Source organism: Macrobrachium rosenbergii, chromosome 19, assembly GCF_040412425.1.
Source record: "Macrobrachium rosenbergii isolate ZJJX-2024 chromosome 19, ASM4041242v1, whole genome shotgun sequence".
NCBI classification, from domain to species: domain Eukaryota; kingdom Metazoa; phylum Arthropoda; class Malacostraca; order Decapoda; family Palaemonidae; genus Macrobrachium; species Macrobrachium rosenbergii.
Window position 1 is genome coordinate 12,069,157 of NC_089759.1, and position 22,500 is coordinate 12,091,656.

The 22,500-nt window shown below is 36.4% G+C and overlaps 1 long non-coding RNA gene across 1 annotated transcript in view; it reads right to left on the minus strand.

Annotated features, from left to right (window-relative positions):
* LOC136848633 (uncharacterized) overlaps window positions 1-22,500 on the minus strand; it is an 83,632-nt gene that overhangs the window by 39,828 nt on the left and 21,304 nt on the right. Inside the window, exon 2 of the long non-coding RNA XR_010856072.1 lies at window positions 21,460-21,562. This is a non-coding gene — a long non-coding RNA (uncharacterized lncRNA). The remainder of the gene's footprint in view (window positions 1-21,459; window positions 21,563-22,500) is intronic.

Sequence of the window (22,500 nt, forward strand, 5' to 3'; positions counted from 1 at the left end):
TATTTTGGAATATCAAGAAAGTATATCGTATTATTTCCCTACGACATTTCCTATGCTTATTATGTTTAGTCTAAATGATTAAGTATCTTAATTCCTTTAGGTTTGCCTGTATACCGTCTTTTTGTAGTGCCAAACTATGTATTATAGTAGGGGGGCCTATGATAAAGAAATGAATGAACTTGTAAAAAAGTGTCACTATGGCACTGCACTATTGCAGTATAATAGGCCAATAATAAAGCGGATAGCTTTTACAATGCGGGTCATTATACCGTAGACTTGGGATACAGAGTATATTCTGACTTTTACGTCCAAACATTTATAACTGTTAATCCCCTCACATGATGTGATGTAGATTTAGCTGGCCTTGTGCCAGCAACGGCTCTTGCTCCATGGGGTAATATACCATCATCTGTAGCGTTTAAGCAACCCTAGGCCTAAGTTATTTCACAAAATTACTTAACGCTTTCGAAGCCCAGCGACATGACGAGGAGGAATAAAACTACTGTAGCTCAATCGCCCCCTTGCACACATGACACCATCTTCCTTGTAACTAATGCATGCACCTCTTAAAAGTTATGGTTTACTTCATAGTGAAAAGTTGTTTAATAGTGATCAAGTACGAGGCTTCTAATTCCGCACGGTCAAGGAGAACATGTATGATGAAACATTACAAACAACGGTGGCATTTCTTGCAAGCTTTCACAGATCAAAGAATCCGCCTGTTACGTAGTATGGTTGTTTAATGGCCTGTTTACACCACAGACAACAATCTTAACACACGTATGATCATCAGCTACAAGTGTGACACTATACACAAAGACTGACATATCTACGAGAAGCAGTGTTTTACAGATTACACATTAATTTCCTGTTTCCCTTTGAGTACTCGTATCATCGTGAAATCCTACTTTTCGTTCCTTCGTGGCAAAGTACTTTGCCAAAATAATGGCATTTTACAGTATTAACGAACTGTCCTGTAGTTTTCATGATGAGGTAAAATATAACGGCATAATTACTATTAATACAGGAATTACTTCCAACAGCGATGGATTAAAAATTAACCTCTAACCCCTCACCGTACCCAAAGCACCGAAAGTCTACCTTACAGTATATACTAGAAAATCGGGATGATAATATAACACCTTAAACTTTCACATTTTCCTACGAATATACATGACCAAAAATGGACAAGGACAAAATAAATCTTCTTTTTTGTGCTTTCCAGTTAGAACTGTTTTCACTCATCATAATAAATGGAATATCACCAAACAACAATCTGATCTGGTGATGTGGCAGAAAAGGAATCCACAAAAAAATGTTAAGAAATGAGTCATAAGAGATCCAATTCAATTTTGGAAACAACAAGTATGGGACTAAAGTCATTTTAAAGCAGAGATTCATGAACTTGAGTACGAGTGCATCTTTTGTGCAAGACGGAACAACCAATCAACAGACGCACAAGTAATTTGCTGACCTTATTTTGTTACCAGTGCACTGAGAACCACAACCAAGATCTCCATCTGTAAAACAGATGTCATGTCAACCTGCGTACGCCAAGCTAACACTGTTGCATATTGCAGTGAGATTCCAACGGATACCATTTCGCATTTACTGCATGAGAAGATAGGAGCGATGGAGAGATGGATAAAAGTGTTAAATTAAGCTTGCAAAGATGGAGAGAGTTAAAAGCATAAAGCTTGGTTTATCTGGTACAAAAACCTGAGGCTGAGAAATGTGGAAAGAGATACGAGAATAATATATGAATATATGCGAAGGTGAGAGAAGAGAAACCAAAGTTGTTGTTAGATACTGAGTGTTCTAAAGACTTAAATGAAAAAAATGGTTGGTATATGAAAGGAGAAGCGACCCTTACGGGCTATTAGAATCTTTCATTGTAACTCAAAAACCACGAAACATGGCCACAAAGAAAGCTTAAAGAACAAGAGGGAAGACAAGTAGATTAACTGCTTCATCTGCATTACCACAGTGCGCAAGGAACGCAAAGCACTAATATATACAAGAACGACATGTAAATACAATCATCATTTGTGTTAAAATGGCTTTATTTGTAGTTTTAGAATTACATAAGTAACTTGAGTAGTCTAGGTAAAAGAACCTTTTAGAATACCCATAAAAAATATAATCGGATATATTTAAGAAATTAATCACCTATGAACCTGTCATGTCATAAAGGTGGAATTGGCCCAATATAGTACATCACAATTTTCACTATACAAAACGTGCGTAGTGTGCTCCTGCCAAAGTCACTCGTCATTCTGTTTTGCATTTCGATTAAAATCTAGTAATATGTTATGGTATGGATGGCGTGCAATGTCATGCAAGCTTATTGTTTCCATTAGGAGCAATGCTTCTCCAAGCAATACTTAAATACCGAAACTTAGGATACTGTCCTGTAACCCCTTTAGCTTAGTTACATCATGAACAGTGGGTAAAATAACCAGTAGCACTTGTCCCTATAAACTGGGAACACGACTCGAGGATTGTTTAAGGCAAATGGAGGATATTTATTAGTAATTAGAAGTCTTTTTTGAATCTGCAGAACATCTCAATGGACTTGAGTTTATTTTGGCCTATTTTTCCTGTTCCAACCTGATCGATGCAATATTTCCATTGTAGCCAAATTACGCTCAGATTCTACTCTACAACCTAAGTGGCTATGATTGTGGCTGTTTGGGGAAAATTCTAAGATTGTCTGCTGATAACCACATTGCTAATAGTTAAAAGAGTCTAAACATGTTCCAGGGAGTTTTGCTGGTGCTTGCTCAAGTTTCATAAAACAAAAGATATGAGTCTGCCTCTAAACGACGCACCAGTCTCAAAAACAAACAGCAAAACATTATCATTAAAAGAATAGAAAAGGCGTTGGCTACGCTTCGTGTTTCTTTAACATTTCATGTAATTTGCCCATTTTCCCTCTTTTGTTTTTAAAGCGTCCATTGTTCTGGATCCCCCGTCTTTTTAAGCAGTTCTTTCTTTTTTTTTCCCTTCTCCCTCAACCACCATCTCCCCTCACATCACTGTCATTTATGGAGAGTTGGCTACGAGTAATAATTCATGTTCTCTTCATTAATGAACGCTAGTGTTTTCGTAACTTTGTTTCGTTTGCGGGTTGGTCTCTTCTATTGTTCTTTTGTAGCGCCCTCAACGGTGCACTCATTTGATAGGGGGAGGTGGGAGGGAAGAGGCGAGTCAGGCGGGAGGGGGATGGGTCGATTCAGGCGGGAGGTAGATTTTGGGGCGTGCGGGAGAAACTGAGAATTGGTGGGGACGGGGGTGAGGAAGGAGGGTGTACAACTTCAGGTAGGGTGATACACAGATGACTTACCAGCAGGGTGGAGAAAGGACAAAAATAAGAACGAATACTAAGGCAATGACAGAAAGAAAGGAACCATTCCGCAAATCTGAAAAGAGCAGTGAGAAGAAAGATAAAGAACAACTTTCAAGGCCGAGGAGAAGAATAAGAAAGATGGATGAGCGAGGAGAGAAACATGAATAGTGAAACAGGGTTCGGAAGAAAAAGAACACTGAAGAAACAAGAGACTAAGAGTGAATTCGTAACTACCAAATATGCTCCAAAGGTCAAACCTGGATCAGGATGTCATGCAAAATATTCAGCCACGATTAAAATTTTAATGGGATGATTAAAAATGGTAAAAAAAAGACTCTTGGTTTAATGGCATCAAGTACAGGCGGGGGTAATAAAGATTTTTCTCATTCTCACTTTACAGTAATACTGTTACTCATGTTTTAGTTCATGATGTAACTTCATGCTGATCCAGATCCATAATCAGTATGATTTTTAGTCACCGAACTCATTACTGCATGTTCAAAGTGATACGAACACAACATCTAATAATTTACACGAACGTTTTCCATAGCATATTTTTATATATATATATATATATATATATATATATATATATATATATATATATATATATATATATATATACTGTATACATATCTTCTTTCTCGGCATCTTTTCCCACTTCTATGTGGGGTCGATGTTTCTGACAGCTTTCCCCCTCCACCTGGCTCGGTCAAACACATCGTCCTTTGGCAATTTATTGTTTGTCTCTCATATCTTCTCTAACTACATCCATCCACCTTCGCTCCAGTCTTCCTCTTGCTCTCCCACCAGGCACCTCCATCTGCACCAATCTCCTCCCTACATAAGTCTCATCCTTTCTCATCACATGGCCATGCCATTGCAATCTTCTTTCCTGGGCCTTCTTTGATAGTTCTACGACTTTAGTGCTTCCTCTTATTTTTTCATTTCTGATCCTGTCCATTTTTGTTACTCCACACATCCACCTGAGCATTTTCATCTCTACCGCATCCAATTTCCTGTCTTCCTCTCTCTTTACCGGCCATGTTTCTGCTCCGTACATCAAAGCGGGTCTCACTACTGTCTTATACACTCTTCCTTTAACCTTTATGTTGATTCTGCGTTAACCTTTATGTTGATTCTGCGGTCGCACAAGACACCTGACATCTTTCTCCAATTTTTCCATCCATCCTGCACTCTGTGGTATTTCTACATCCAAATTTCCATCATCAGCCACTGTTGAATCAACACACGTAAATTTTTCTATTCGGTTCAACCTTGTCCCTTCCATACTAATCTCAGTCTTGATCTTCATTGAAACTTACGTATTCAGTCCTCTTCCTACTGATCATTAATCCTCTGTCTTCCAGTACCTTCCTCCATTGCTCTAGATTTGACTCCACTACCCCGCTGTTGGTGCTGCATAACACGTCATCAGCAAACAACATGCACCAGGGGGATTCATCTCTTATGCCTTGAGATAGCACATCCATTATCAGGTCAATATATATATTTATATATATATATATATATATATATATATATATATATATATATATATATATATATATATATATATATATATATATATATATATATATATATATATATATATATGTCTTCTATGTTCGAATGTTCTGATATATATATATATATATATATATATATATATATATATATATACATACATACATATGTATACACACATACATATATATATATATGTAAGTGTGTGCGTGTACGTATATACTGTGTGTAAAATCATGCAGTTTTCACACAGTTGCGTTCACATGCTGCAAGAAACTTCAAGATGGAAAAATTCCACAACAAAAGAAAAGAAAAACAAGTGATTTGAAAGCAAAAGCATCTCTCGCAAAGGTCAAATATATGCTAGGGGAAAACGAAATTATTCCTGGGTCCTTCCTTGTGTCACCAATAAAATCAAATGGATTTGTCCCAGTTCTACCACTAATTTTCCCCAACAATCTTACAAAATTGTGCTGAAATTCTGGTACAACAAATTTACACCATTCGTTGCCTGAAGTTACTTCCCCTGAATCCGAGATGCATCTGAGTACAGGACCTTTCCCTAAAGAAAGGCGGGACGCCATATCTTAAAAACTAACCATAGAATTTTCTTGAAAATAATCTCATTATGTTTCCCATGCCCAAATTACTGCGGCAAATAAAATCTAACCTAACCTAACCTAATCTAATCTAACCTAACCTAACCTAACCTAACCTAACCTAACCTAACCCAACCCAACCCAACCTAAACCTAACCTAAGCTAGGGAATGACAAAAAAAAAAAAAAAAAAAAACGGGACTGATGCAATACTTGCATGCATCTCACGAATTTGCATCAGGGTATATATAGCCATCACATATTCCACGGCTGGTTTCCTCAAAAGCTGCTTGAAAATACATGAAAAGAGCTTAAGTTTACCTGGAATAAGCGCGTCGTTCTCTTACCTATGACGAATCATTTCTTGAATTTACCATGAGAATTCATCTTTACTGTGAACGTCTTTCAGGCTGGATTAAACTAGGGTTAAAGCACACTTAATGCCTGTCTTTATTCTTTACTAACTGCAGGCCTTTCTCGAGATGTTTTATAAAACCTAACGTTATGATTGGACTAACTTCTGATTATTGTTCGGTAATAAGACAAGTCATTTGCAAAAACAACATATACAAGTCAAAAACCGTATCAGGAACAGAATATGATATATGGCAATCCTTGCATCGCGCCCACTGAACTATGAGGTCCAGACGTGTAAAGTCAAAGGTAATATACATTTTTTCGAGTTTCAGTTATCCTAAACGCGTGGTTTTACAGAAAATTTTACAATTCATTCGCACATGATCGATTAGATGACGAAACTGCTGAACTATCACTTCCACACACACACACACGCCCAAGGCAATTTATTTTAAAAGTTTAATAAAAAAATTTTATGATCTGGCTCGAACTTCGAGTGAAATGACTTAAGGATAAACTTTTACGTTAAAAAAAAAACATGGCAGGCCTAACTGAAGTATTAAAAGTGAAGCTTCTGTATTGTTACAAACTTTGCGCTGAGCTAATTATTGAAAAACCCCAGTTACAGAAAGCTTGCCCACAAAGCTTAAATTTATAAACACCGAAACAGCATTTCCAAAAATTTTAAAGGAAAAGTAAATTATTGATAACAAGAATGAAATTCAAAATTACACATTTAGAACAAATTTAAGTACTATATGAAATAAATAACACTGCAGTTTCCTAGAAAAAAATATATATATTCAAAAATGAGGAAATTGAATTTTCATGCACTGGTATTCAATAGCTAGAAAAAATGCTGAATTGATCTCACGTCTTGGGCGTCAGTGACAACTGGTGGCGAAGGGGAACCTACTGTACAAGTATGGATGCTTACTTGGGTTGCGTTAGTATAGGTTAAGTTATGAAATATCAATAGGATACTCAGTGCACCCTCCGAGATACAATCGCCCCCACATACATAAAGTTCTTGAATATGTTCTGCCAATTTGCCAGATAGTACAATGGCTTCAGATACCTGATACCACCCTGTAAAGCAGAGACAGTGGAACTTTTTCCATTAAAATTCCATTATCTGAACCCCCTTCTATAACTTCTTTGTACTGATACTCAATGCAGTTATTATTTCATTGTTCTTACTATTTGGAAAGAACAAAGTGAATTTTACATTTAACTTTCATACCTAATATGAATTCCATGGTTAATTCTATATACGACCTTTAGGCCATTGCACTGTTATTTTTTTTTTATTTCTTTACAGCTTATAGTGCAAGTCTCTTTCAAGCGCAAAGATAATGAAGATGGTTTATGTTTGATCACACGATACTTCAAGTATTTATTTTTTACAAAAATGACTTATCAGCTTAGTCATCTCGTATGAAGCGATCTACTTGTGATTTTCGTAATTTAGACAGTGAAGGATATGCATTTCCTTTGGTTATTGTGTAAGCGTGCTACATGCGCTGGACCGGTCAATGTCCGTCATGTCTCCCCTACCCTCCGGATCTCCTACCTACTCCGCCCCCACCCGGGGCAGATAAACAGGTTTGCAGGAGGAGAGCGGATGTGTCATGTCCCCCTTACCCTCCCGATCCCCTACCTACCCCGCCCCCAACCGGGGCGGACAAACAAGAAACATCCACTCGGATTTTATTATTATAGATATATCAGTCATACTCTTATCTACATTTAATTCTATTTTTGTAGCTTTTTCCTATTTATAACAAGTGCTCTCTTAAACGAAAATTTCCATTTTAAGCTAATGGCCTTTTCGAATTAATATAAACAAAAAATTTTGAATGGTCACCAAGTCTTTCATAAAGAATGTGCATTTTACTTTTAAGCTGAATGCTATATCAAAATTATTCAACCGCCATTGTACAGGATTTAAAATGTGGATACAACGAGAATTCTAAATGCTGCAACATTTTTGCAATTTAGGTCCAAGTTAAGGAACTTGGTACCTGATTACACACTGATCCAATTCTTTTTTTTTTATTTGTTATTTCTAAAGATATGGACATCAATGCAGATTACTCGTTACAGCCATCCAAATACTGGATGCCATTTCCAATCTTTCAACCTCGATACATATGTCAGGAAAGCAGTCCTACAGATACAGTGTGAAAACAATGAGCGCAAAGGTCAACCGGTTTCTAAACCTGTTTGATCGTTCTTTCATACTTTTCACTTCCAGGATATGGAATTCTCTGCCTTCCTCTGTTTCCTGACTAACAGAACCGAACTGACCTGCCTTTTAGGGTAAACAAAGAAGTTCTTTAACACTTGCAGTGACAGAGGGGCACTTTGGCAAAGTGCCCCTCTCGGCCTCTTCAGTATACAAATCCATCTTGAGTTGCACTTTTATCATTTATATTCAAGTGTCAGTAACTGATAATTTAAAAAAAAAACTGTGAGAGCAGAAGCATCTGTTTATTAGTATGTGAAGAAAAGCCGATTCTCTTACTGAACGCCATCATACCAAGTTTTCTGGAACACCTGTGTGACGTCGGACTCATGTATTCTTCATGGCAACAGTAAAAATAATTTGTACAAAGTTTAATCATTTGACATTGCGATTCTAATAAATGTAGGCCTACAGAGAAGCTCAGGCTCTCAATAATACCATACACTCATTGATGTATAAGGGAGCTCCTTGAGCAACTATGTGACTGCTAGAGCGGAGACGAGGTCTGATAGTGACCTTCTCGATAAATCACTGAACGGTCATAAAATATAAGACGGAGAAGTGGACGAAGTTTCTCCGAGAGTGACTTAGATAATGCAAGACCATTTCATTAATGAAGAAGCTTGTCAAATTCTTCTTAACTCCGACGATTCCTCCTATGAATAATCGACGTCGACTTTACGATTCCAGCTTTGATCACAAAGCTCAGGAACCACCGTCTCTACCACCTTACGTTACTCCGTCGTCGGAGGGGGGAGGGGGAGAGAGAGGGGGATAGCTATAGTGGCTAGAATGTTGGGGAACAGGGGAGGAGCGTTTTATTCTATAGTGAGGTTCCAGATTAAAGAGAGAGAGAGAGAGAGAGAGAGAGAGAGAGAGAGAGAGAGAGAGAGAGAGAGAGAGAATGGAAACATATTCTCAAGTGACAACGGTGGAGATGCACACTTTCGTGAAATGAATAAAATTCAAAAACTGATACCTGTAACTGGCAAAGTAATTCTATAACGTTTGAGAACAAATCAGATGGACAAATAAATAAAAACTGGTAACTGATTCGTAAATGATGTACATTAAGCAGACGTTTATAGCACATAACTCCTACATATCAATATTTTCTGACCATCATTCACACTAATGCCTACCCTCAGAGTATATATATATATATATATATATATATATATATATATATATATATATATATATATATATATATATATATACTGTATTTATATGTATATATATATGTATATGTATATGTATATTTGTATATTAGTGTGTGTGTGTGTGTGTTTATGTTTATGCTCTTAATATGAATGGGTCTTTGCAAGTCATTTGCAAAAATAACATAAACAAGTCAAAAACCGTATCAGGAGTAGAACACGATGTACGGCGATCCTTGTAACGCGCCCACTGAACTATGAGGTCCAAAAACAAAAAAAAGTATACCTTAGTTTTACCATACAACTGAGCTGATTAACAGCTCTCCTAGGGCTGGCCCGAAGGATTAGATTTATTTTACGTGGCTAAAAACCAATTGGTTACTTAGCAACGGGACCTACAGCTTATTGTGGAATCCGAACCACATTATAGCAAGAAATGAATTTCTATCACCAGAAATAAATTCCTCTAATTCTTCATTAGCCGGCCGGAGACTCGAACTCGGGCCTAGCGAGTGCTAGCCCACAACTCTACGACTCGCTCAACGAGGAACTACTATGAGGTCCAGACGTTTAAAGTTAAAGGTAATATACTTTTTTTCGAGTTTCAGTTATCCTAAACGCGTGGCTTTATAGAAAATTTTACAAATCATTCCCACATGATCGATTAGATGACGAAACTGCTGAACTATCACTTCCGCGCACACACACACACACACATAATGTCAGTATCTTTTGAGCAGCCTTGCAAACCTATGCCAGGAACTTCACTAACGTTGCAACAGTAATTGACTGATTCGTTTAAACTGACTTAGCGTAATAATAACAAACGTTTTCGAAGCCGAAAATAAAGGTACGTGGTCCCTCTGTGTGTGTATGTGGGTGTGTGTGTGGGTGGGTGGGTGGGTGGGTGGGTGGGTGTGTGTGTGTGTGTGTGTGTGTTTGTTTGGATGAATGTGTGTGTGCGTGTGTGTTCGCATGAATGTATGAATATATAATATATAATATATATATATATATATATATATATATATATATATATACAGTATATATATATATATACAGTATATATATGTATATACACACACACACACACACACACACACACATATATATATATATATATATATATATATATATATATATATATATATATATAATTTGTTGTAAATACGAATGTGATATAGCTCCAACAAGAGACAAGAAACTTGATTGTCCATGGGAGTTTTGGACAATATTGATCCATCGAGTAATACTTCTCAGTGTCGATATGAATTTTAGAAAACCACCCAGAGTTCCTTTCCTTACCACAAGAATATACTTGACATCTTCATATATTCTACTCTCATCTTCGATTTACCTGAATTAAACGTTAATCCAGAAAGTATTTGGTATCGTCATCTTACAGTTAATTTTTAGACCTGATGAGTCCTCGATGAAATTAAAATAGATAATGAATGTTACTTGATCTGATAATTAATTGTCTAACAAAGACAAGAATATAAACATGGGGGAACACCAACAAGAACGTATTCTTTTACTCCGAGTTAGGTATACAGTATATTCGATTTCCCTAATTCTGAGCACAAATAAAATCTAAATAATCGCTGCATTGCTTATACAATTAACTTTCTTGATGGAAGTATCTAAATTAAAGGTTGGGTTATAGTAAATTACACTGCAACATAAACGGAAGAGAGGATTTTCTTTTTCAAAGACTAATCTGGGGTACCTCAAACAATTAGCTGATGACGTCTTTACACTTGACTAACGACTAAAGACGGTGAAACATGAATATAAAGGTAATATTTACGTTCTGACATCAAACATCGCGATGATTAAGTGATTAAAGGTATATATATATATATATATATATATATATATATATATATATATATATATATATATATATATATATATATATATATATATATATATACGGCCAATTCTTCCTTTACACAAAGCCCTAGTCACGTTTTGTCTACAATCAGGGTATTCAACTGTCATTCTTTCTCTGAAATTATATATAACGGCTTCACACTAAATATATCTCACGCATTTAAGTGGGAGCTACAGCTAGCTGACATAAGGAAGTCGCTGAATGTTATTGACCCAGTGTTGGTGAGACCATCATTGATGTAGTATGTCGCTACTCGGGTGTTGACAGTCATAAAAATGGTGCACTACTGAGGCCCTTAAATGGAGGCGACGAACTGCTAGAAAAGACTAGCAATCTATATTTCAATCACGAGGTCTTAGCATTCCACCCATGCAACATTATCTTTACATGAAAAAAAAAGCTTAAATTGAAGGTTCTTGCTTGGCATTAAGAGAGACTCTATGTTTTGGAAAAAAAACCCAATCTTTACTGAAACAATTCAGAGGAAATCTTGGTAATTCTTCAAGCTCTACACCAAATTTCTGGGTGAAATTTGTGTCATAGTCCGAAGTGTTTTAATCCAGTAAAAAACTTCTGTAAAGACCTGAATGAAATAATTCTTTAAGTTATGCAGTGTTATGTACTACAGAATCCTCCAGGCTGTGCTGAATAAACATTATTTCAACGAGTCTTATTTCAAGGGATCTTAACTATTAAAACAAGCATAGGATACAACTTCGTATCACTCTCAATATAACAGTGAAAAAGATAACAAAACCATGGAGAAAAAATAATACATTTTAAGCCGGGGTAACTTCAGCGAAGCATACTTATATAACAAAAGGTGACCAAAAGCTTAAGCATGGAATAATTATATCTATGAAAGGACCAACCTCTTAAATTGTTCGTCGCAACATTTGCGAAGAATTATCTTTTTATAATATTGAAAGTAGGTAAAATGAACATATGCCGAAAACTTTATTTTCCGTTTTAGAGGGAAGTTGCATATTATCTGTTTATTCTAAAATACTTCGGACGTATGTCATATATATGAGTCGACAATGAACCTTCTGCACTTACAAGAACGTGAATACCACCATTTACACAGCTGTGGATAAGTAATTCACACGACCCAGTGCTTCCAGCTAAAATGTCATGGCCTAAATATCGTAAACTTCCAGAAATATAAAATATAAGACACTTTGTCTCCTGAAATCTAAAATTACTGCCCGTTACACGGATAAAAACAATTGCCATACCATTCAACAGCTTTCTTACGTTTAGAATGGACCAATTTACGCAGCACAAGTCGCATGTTAATGATCCCAAAAGAATGTTATCACTTATTGAGTCATTTCAAAGGTATGTAATTTGTGCAACTTTTCTAGGCACTAAGTCATGATACTACGCAACAGGTTGCGATCCGGGTTTTTACCTCCAAAGAGCAGACTGTCGGTCAGTCTGAGAAAGTATAGACGGCGATTTCTTTCACACACCTTTTGTAAATCAATTCATAAAACTAAGGTTTAATTGTCCAATAACAATTTCAGAGTGAAGCACGAGATAGGCAAACAGCTTCAGAGTGAAACACGAGAAAGGCAAACAGTTTCAGAGTGAAGCACGAGATAGGCAAAGTTTCAGAGTGAAGCGCGAGAAAAGCAAAGTTTCAGAGTGAAGCACGAGAAAGCTAGACAGTTTCAGAGTGAAGCACGAAATAGGCAAATAGTTTCTGAGTGAAGCACGAGAAAGGCAAACAGTTTCAGAGTGAAGCACGAGAAAGGCAAACAGTTTCAGAGTGAAGCACGAGAAAGGCAAACAGTTTCGGAGTGAAGCACGAGAAAGGCAAACAGTTTCAGAGTTAAGCACGAGGAAGGCAAACAGTTTCAGAGTGAAGCACGAAATAGGCAAACAGCTTCTGAGTGAAGCACGAGAAGGCAAAGTTTCAGAGTGAAGCACGAGGAAGGCAACCAGTTTCTGAGTGAAGGACCAGAAAGGCAAACAGCTTCAGAGTGAAGTACAAGAAAGGCAAAGTTTCAGAGTGAAGTACAAGAAAGGCAAAGTTTCAGAGTGAAGCAAGAAATAAGCAAACAGTTTCAGAGTGAAGCACGACAAAGGCAAACAGTTTCACAGTGAAGCACGAGACAGGCAAACAGTTTCAGAGTGAAGCACGACAAAGGCAAACAAAGTTTCATAGTAAAGCACGAGGAAGGCAAACAGTTTCGGTGTGAAGCACGAAGAAGGCAAACAGTTTCTGAGTGAAGCACGAGAACAGCAAAATTTCAGAGTGAAGCACGAGAAAGGCAAACAGTTTCAGAGTGAAGCACGAAATAAGCAACAGTTTCAGAGTGAATCTCGAGAAAGGCAAACAGTTTCAGAGTGAAGCACGAAATAAGCAACATTTTCAGAGTGAAGCACGAGAAAGGCAAACAGTTTCAGAGTGAAGCACGAGGAAGGCAAACAGTTTCTGAGTGAAGCACGAGAAAGGCAAGCAGTTTCAGAGTGAAGCACGAAATATGCAAACAGTTTCAGAGTGAAGCACGAGAAAGGCAAACAGTTTCAGAGTAAAGCACGAGAAAGGCAAGCAGTTTCAGATTTAAGCACGAGGAAGGGAAACAGTTTCAGAATGAAGTACGAAATAGGCAAACCGTTTCAGAGTGAAGCACGAGAAGGCAAAGTTTCAGAGTGAAGCACGAGAAGGCAAAGTTTCAGAGTGAAGCACGAGAAAGGCAAGCAGTTTCTGAGTGAAGCACGAAAAAGGCAAGCAGTTTCTGAGTGAAGCACGAGAAAGGCAAGCAGTTTCTGAGTGAAGCACGAGAAAGGCAAGCAGTTTCTGAGTGAAGCACGAGAAAGGCAAGCAGTTTCTGAGTGAAGCACGAGAAAGGCAAACAGTTTCATAGTGAAGTATATACGAAAACGGCAATGCTTCAGAGTGAAGCACGAAATAAGCAAACATTTTCAGAGTGAAGCACGAGAAAGGCAAACAGTTTCAGAGTGAAACACGAGAAGGCAAACAGTTTCTGAGTGAAGCACGAGAAAGGCAAACAGTTTCAGAGTGAAGCACGAGAAAGGCAAACAGTTTCAGAGTGAAGCAAGAAATAAGCAAACAGTTTCAGAGTGAAGCACGACAAAGGCAAACAGTTTCAGAGTGAAGCACGACAAAAGCAAACAGTTTCAGAGTGAAGCACGAGGAAGGCAAACAGTTTCAGTGTGAAGCACGAAGAAGGCAAACAGTTTCTGAGTGAAGCACGAGAACGGCAAAGTTTCAGAGTGAAGCACGAGAACGGCAAAGTTTCAGAGTGAAGCACGAGAACGGCAAAGTTTCTGAGTGAAGCACGAGAAAGGCAAACAGTTTCAGAGTGAAGCACGAGAAAGGCAAAAATCTTTTGAAATATTAGAATTGTTTTGAAAAGAAAATTATGATGGTAATTTTTCTGTGAAAAATGTGATGAGAGTGAAGAGCAATAATTTATCTACTCAGTGACTCAATGGGTACATCCATTATCTATCTCAGTGACTCAATGGGTACATCCATTATCTATTTCAGTGACTCAATGGGTACATCCAATGAACAAAATATACACTTGGGTAGTATAATCAACATGGACGGTACTGTGTCTTCCGCTTTTAAAAACGATAATTGAATTATCGCTCTTTATAATATCTGTCAAAATAAATGAGCTATTTTACTTTCAACTATTATGTTTCTCTAACACCTATTATTTTTACAAGCTGTCTGATACTACAAATCCACTGTATATTTATACATTACGGGGCTTGTCTTTGTCTCCTGTCTCTAGATATGGTAACTCCAAAACAACAGTAAACTTGTATAGTTTAAATGACGTCCTAGACGCAGCTTATCAACAACTATATTTCAGAACACGCATGAATTAGGTGTGTGGTCCTTTAAATTATCTAAATAAGACAACGTAAATTCGATTTACACATAATAGAGCTAAAACAGTCATTCTTTCATATATTTTGAGCATCAACATATTTTCAGTGTGTGTGTGTGTGTGTGTGTGTGTGTGTGTACCTTCAATTGCAGTTAATGCAATAAACGAAAATCGATCGTATTGCTGAATAACAGAAACATGGCGTGGGCAAATTCAGCTTGGAACATGAATTCCAGAAATATATAAGACGAATATAAAGAAAATTAGGGGAAAAGGCTTTGTTATGGGAGCATATCTAACTGTTGCAAGAATTCTACCCTCTTGGCATTATTCAATTTCCTGTTCTTATTACTTGTCTATACCGTTATATGCCTACCTTGAAGGACGCCAGTGAGCAGCAGAGACAAAGAGCAGGTGATTTCGCTGCGCATAATGTCCTAGAGATCGAACATCCACATGTGTGATCAGTGACCAAATCCCAGGGGCGTCATTTGGGGGTGGCTGGGGGGGAGGGGGGGCACTTGGCCCCCTCAAGACACTGATGGCCCGCCCCCCAAGACTTGGTTTACACCCTAGCCTTTGAAATAATAATAATAATAATATTATGTGGGTGGGTGGGCGTGGCACACCTAGTTCTCGGGGAATAGTATGGTAATATGCCAGAGAAAATCTGTCATGCGCTAAGAAAGACTAAACTCTCTGAACATAGTTTAAACCTGCGCACTCAGTCACCTGAGTTACCATGACCCCTTTTACCTTGCTCTGATTCGGTCTTCAGTTTTTTCACATGGAATGTTATCTTGAATTTGCATGACTATACTTTACAGTGGCTACCTAATATTGCAATGGCCTTGATGCCTGCTAAAGTTTACTCTTATTCTTAAAGCTAGTTCTGGCTACACTACGTCCTCTAAGACCATTGTGAATAAATTATATTCTGTTAAAATTCTATGCACATATATCTTCTGATCAACGTCTGAGCAGTCACTCTATTCATCTAATAGAGACAGAATACCTTGCAATCCTGGAAGACTAAATGTTTCGTAAACTTACCAATATCATAACAGAGATATTTCTAAAATTCGTTCTTATGATTTTAGAACAAAAGCATCAAGGTGGAAAAATTCCAGGAATTTTTAAACCCTCGGTAGATCTTTATATAAACTGTAAAGATTAAAAAATAACGGTAGAAGTTAATTTCTTTAAGGAGATCAAAAACTGTCCAACTATTATTATAGGGTAAAGTATATGGTAAAGGTAAGTAAGGGCTACTTCCGTTGTAACATGACTTTATCTATGCAAAATAAATGGCACGGTAGGCAGTGGACTAACGCTGCTGCGGCAGGGAGAAAATAATGACTTTTGCAGAAGGGATATATAATCTACAAATACATTCCTTTCCTTATCTTCATCCCAGATGCCGTCAACACGTACCCTCCATTCAAAGACTCCCAAAACTAACCACAGTTAAGAAAACAAGCTATATGGACTAGATCTTATACAACCCCTCAAATAAATGCATAGTAAATTTGAATTATATGATTTATGTTGCAGTTTATGTAGGGAACATGGCAAGTCTCCATACGCATTACTTATACCCTGCAACAATAAAAATGAGTATAAAAATTTCTTTTTCTCATATTGGTTGGTGTAAAATAAGAGCGTTGGATTACAGAGCTATAATAACGCAGAAAAAATTTTTTGAAGAAAAATTGTCTTCGAAAAAAAATTCGATGACAGAAGGAAATTAATCAAGAACCATCATCTAATAATAATAAGACCAGCATCTAATAATAATCATAATAAAATAAAGTAAACAGACAAGAACAAAAACTGATTATCCCCAGGACCTCATTAAAAATGAGAAATCGTTGGCAGTTCACTAACGGCGAACTTCAAACATTGACGTGCAAAGTTTACGAAATGTCAAGGAAAACGAAAAGCGAACAATCATGTATGAATGAAGTCGTGAGATGAAAGATTCAATATTTTGTAGCATCACAGTTAAAACCACGAGAACTCTCCTGATCTTTTATTCAGGCTAATCAGCTCCCGACGGCGAACAAGTTTCAAAAACTAAGTTTGATCTTCTAAGTAATAGCAGCTATGTAACAATGATCTACTTTACTTGCGCGGATGACGGTGGATTCTCGAGAAAGTGAGTGATTAATTTTCCTGAATCGCTAGTTTGGCGAAAAAAAAAACTACTGGAGCATCGTTTTAATATACCTGCGATTAATACTTACAAATTTATTGAAAATCGTGAGGAAAGTATGGCTGCATGTTTAGTTCAGCGAAAATTTACTACTTCATAGATGATCTTTTTGGAATGTAAATTCATTAAACCACTCATAAATAATAAATATTTTGAGGTTTATACCGTAAAATCTATTGGTTTAAGAGGAATCTTAACGAATATTGCTCCAGTGTAACAGATATTAACATTTTCTCCACACAGCTACACTGACGCCACTGAACAGCGTTTGAGTCTTGTCCAATGTGTCCTCAGTTAAAAGATTCTCACATTCAATAAATCTAAAAGAAAGCACAATTACTATGACTTCTCAAGATTCAACCCTTTCGATCTGCCGCTAATATCATCAAGTACCAGAATATGGACTTTTCCCCTTCATCCCTGTCAGATCATAACGTATCATCTGAAGAATGGAAGTCTTTTAGCAGTAAAACTTTCATTTTCATTTCCTTGCACCTACGCCATGACGAAACGGCTATATAGCTTTCTCTTTAAGATAGCAGAACACATATGCTCCCGTTTCTCTTTGAAGACACAGGCCTGTGGCTAGCAACCTCATCAATGTAATATAAACACACAACAAATTAAGGAAACATGGTGGTGACTACCCAAGAGAGATTCGATAATGTATGTATGTATGTCTTGATAAGCATGAGCACATCATGATGATGCGCGTTCAGTAATCCCCGTTATTCACTTTAGGGCATTAGAAGCAGTTATAAGAACGACAACGCAAAAGATACGCTGCTAAAAGAGTGGAGGATTATATAATTCATCTAATAGATTGTTTCATAAAATCCACAGATAAATGTAATTCTAGTACAAGGCCAACTAAATGGGATAAAAAAAAATGGGAGAGACCGAATTATATGGTGTAGAAGGCGAGGCTGATTTAACACTGCCACGGAGAAGATTGGAATAACCACATAATCACCTAATAATCGCCGGCGATAATGACTCATCTGCGGAACACGATCTTGTTAATTGTACTCTATTTCCTTTTCGCTAACCCGTAACTACCATCCCTTCTTCGGCGCTGATAATCCGAAAGTAGTAGGCAGAGTGGAAAGAAATAAATAAAAGGGAAAATACGGCAACTCCGACTAAGGCTGCACTCTGCAAATGGTCTGGAGACATCGAGGAAATATATAATGGAAAGAGCTGGTCGCCTGAATATTTCTGTCGTCGCTCATAAAATTCTTTTTTGAAATATGATACAACTTGGATTATTCATAGGAGAATTTATAATGAAATTAACTTATGGGCAAATAAAAAAAAAGGAAAGGACATATGTCTCTCTTATGCCGCCGAGTATATATATACGATTCGTGGGATGAAATCGCTGAATATATAAGGCAATTTGCTAATGTTCTATTCAACCCCTCGTAAAATGGATTTAATGTTTATGTATATCTGTATGGGCATGTCTGTCTGTCTATCCAGACTACCGATCATGTTTATGTATCATGAGTGCCAGCTTTTGTTTCCAGTATATCTAGAGTCGTCGGTGACATTCGCTTTGCTGTTTGTTTATCATAACTTCCGAATGCCGAAATGCCTTGCATTTAAAATGAAGCGTAGCGAAGTAAAACAGAGGTCTTTCTATAACTGCCAACACAAAATTGCTTCTTGAATATATAGTATAAATAGTTCGTAGGCACCTTAGTTAAAAAGTTTTCTTTCTTCAAATAGCCTATTGCTTGTAAACAGTTGAAATGCACGAGGTCTTACTTGTCTTCAGGTTTTGGTGCTTCCTATGAAGACTTTCTGTCCATCGAGATTTCTTTAAAAGGCCACAGTTAATCCGCTATCTCTCTCTCTCTCTCTCTCTCTCTCTCTCTCTCTCTCTCTCTCTAATAATATCTAAGTGTATATAAATGCCTGTGCTTAAAAACCATGCCCGGATTTAAATGCACAATTCCATGTAAATGCACAAGATATATATTTTACATCTCAGCATAGTATGGTTCAGATCTAGAAAACAAAAATATAAGAGAGAATGACAAGCTAAAGCAAGAGAGAGAGAGAGAGAGAGAGAGAGAGAGAGAGGGGCCGGATGAAGTTTATCTAATAACGATTATTTTGATCACATCGATGCTTGATATTTGCAGGACCCACTATGTCTTAGCAGGCCCTAGATATTTGAAATTTAATCGGGAGAGGCACACATTCAGCCACAGCGATCTGGCCACCCGTCAAATTACCCAGACGCTTATTTGAGACGCTGCGCATCTGGTAATTGCTCCGCTTTACCTATTACGCAGCATGCTTTTACACACACACACACACACACACACACACACACACACACACACACACACACACACACACACACACACACATATATATATATATATATATATATATATATATATATATATATATATATATTATATACGCATTACTTGATAAAAGACGCCTTACACATGTTATTTGTTAACCACAGTCATGAGGAAAAGGACTTAAACAGCTTTGAGATACCGACGGAAACAATGTCATTAGTAAGCTAATTATTTTTTCACTATTTTATACTTGAAATTCTTTCCAATCTTTAGTGACTAATAACCTGATTTTACCAAAATTTCATAGGTCCAACATAAGCATCCTCCCCATAAAGAGAAAAGAAATATTATGAACTTTCTTTTAAGAGCTCATGACTACTGAAGAAAAGTTGTCTGCAGGTGGAATCAACGTGAGATAGAAAAAACAAACAAACAAACAAATATGGTTAGAGGTAAACTCGCATAGTTAGGCAACGCAGGTTTTAATTTTAATTTGTCAGTGCATAGTAACGTCAATGTAAGCGTAATTTATTACCTAATAAATTACGAAAAACTGCGTACTTTGCTCTGCATTCGTCATGAATTTTAGGTAATATCTGGATCCACATAAGCCACTACAGGGATAAAAGAACTAGGTCTTAATTAGTATACATGGCTCATTTTCACCCTCAACATGGCCGGAAATTCCTAATTTGTCCTAACTGTCTTGCAATGCGCGGGACATTACTATGAGTAGAATCTTAAAAGATAATACATCACACACCTCTGTCAGCCTACCTCAATAAAATTAGCCCATGTTACATTGTTTTGACACATGTGACAAAACACAAGGAAACATGGGACAATTATATGTTGAAACTTTAGATAAAAGACAATAACAAATGTGCTGACACATTTGATAAAAGAAAATTAAGAAAAATGTTGACGCATTTGATAAAAAATGACAAAATGTTGGATCACAAAATAGCAACAATGATAAAATGTTGACACATCTGATAACATACGAATAAAGTTTGTCAAATGTGGTGAAACAATGTAAAAATACATGTTAACAGATAGGACAGAAGACGGTGACAAAAGAGTGCTCACACACTGGAAAAAAAAATAGAAATACATGTTGACGCACTTGATAAAAGACAAAAGATATGAAAATAACATCAACGTATTCAATACAAGAACGTAAAAAAGAGAACGTCACACACACAACCTCTCTGTAAACACTGACCTACATTGGGTTGTATTATTTCCTTATAGCTTTATTATTATTAAGATGGATATAAAACCATCATCTCGCGTGACATTCACCCAATGGGCTACGGCTAAATCATATATAGTATGGCCCTCTTTGGCAATATACTTGATAAAGTTATGAAATAACTCCTAAGTGCACTGTTTTCTTTATTAATTTTCCTTTTAGTTTCTCTTTTCATAAACTATAAGCACCTGACTGCTGGCTCATGAACTGTCATCGGAAAGAAAACAGTAAGTGACTTTTGAAGCGAACAGCTCTCTTGACCACTGATTTTTTTTGTTACGATGAACAAACAATAAAAGCATCACCACCAACAACAATTACTAACACTACTGCTAATGATAATAAACAGACGTGAACAAGAATGAAATGCTAGCATTACTAAATTGTGGCGTCCAAAAGTCATCTCTAGGCGAATAAGGTACTTCACTTCCCGAGTGGACGCGATATAACAAATTCTTACTTAACTTTCCCCCTCCTTCCAGCTACACCTCATTGTTTCTTAATCAACTGACGCTTAACGAAAAAAAAAATTCATATCACAAGGCAAATCTCACGTAGGGAGGCAAAGGAAGCCAGAGATTATTATAAAATTCATAGGGCGAATGGAACGTCTGAAAGTGAACATTTTCTCATATCTTTTTTTTTTTTAATACTCACGACTTCCTCACTTTCAAGTTGCTTCCCTCGCGGTGGATGTTGAGATCTTCTGGTTAAGAATCGATTTTTAGGAGTTCGAAATCCGCAAGATCGTCATTTGACCCTATAAGAAGAGAAAATTATTCATTTAATAAAATAATGGGTATAGGGTTATAAATTACCATAAATAAGAATGATTAAAATTCAAATTTACAATTTTATACATATATAATAAATATATCAGTCAACAGCTTTTCCTTTTCAATACTGTTTTGAATATATATATATATATATATATATATATATATATATATATATATATATATATATATATATATATATATGTGTGTGTGTGTGTGTGTGTGTGTATGTATACATATACAGTATACACTATCAGTTTCTCCTTTTAAATAATGTTTTGAATTATATATATATATATATATATATATATATATATATATATATATAATGTATATATAGGTAGATAGATAGACAGATAGGTAGATAGACAGATAGATATACATATGCATATATAAATATATTATCAGTTTCTCCTTTAAATACCGTTTTTATTTAAAAAAAAACCACACCTGGCCATTTGTTGATGCTTCATTTTTGTGCCACCAGAACCTACCACAACGCTCTATATTTTGTTTATAAATTAAATAAAACTAGCAGTTCCTAACATAAGCTAATATTTCGGTATATATTTCTTCAAATCACTTTATATTACTGTTGACTTTTTCTTTGTCTAAACGATACTGTGTGAGTTTATATATATATATATATATATATATATATATATATATATATATATATATATATATATATATATATATATGTGTGTGTGTGTGTGTGTGTGTGTGTGTGTGTGTGTGAGTGAGCGTATCTAAAAAAAATATGCCAGATGGTCATAGTGAGTTCATAAGATAAATATCAGGCTCAAGCCTTTATACCAACAAAACGACAGATTTCAATTGTAATTTCTTTTATTTTTAATGGCAGTAATGGAAAACTGAATGCAAACTACCCGTACATAGAAAGTGTCGCCGTCAAGGTTGC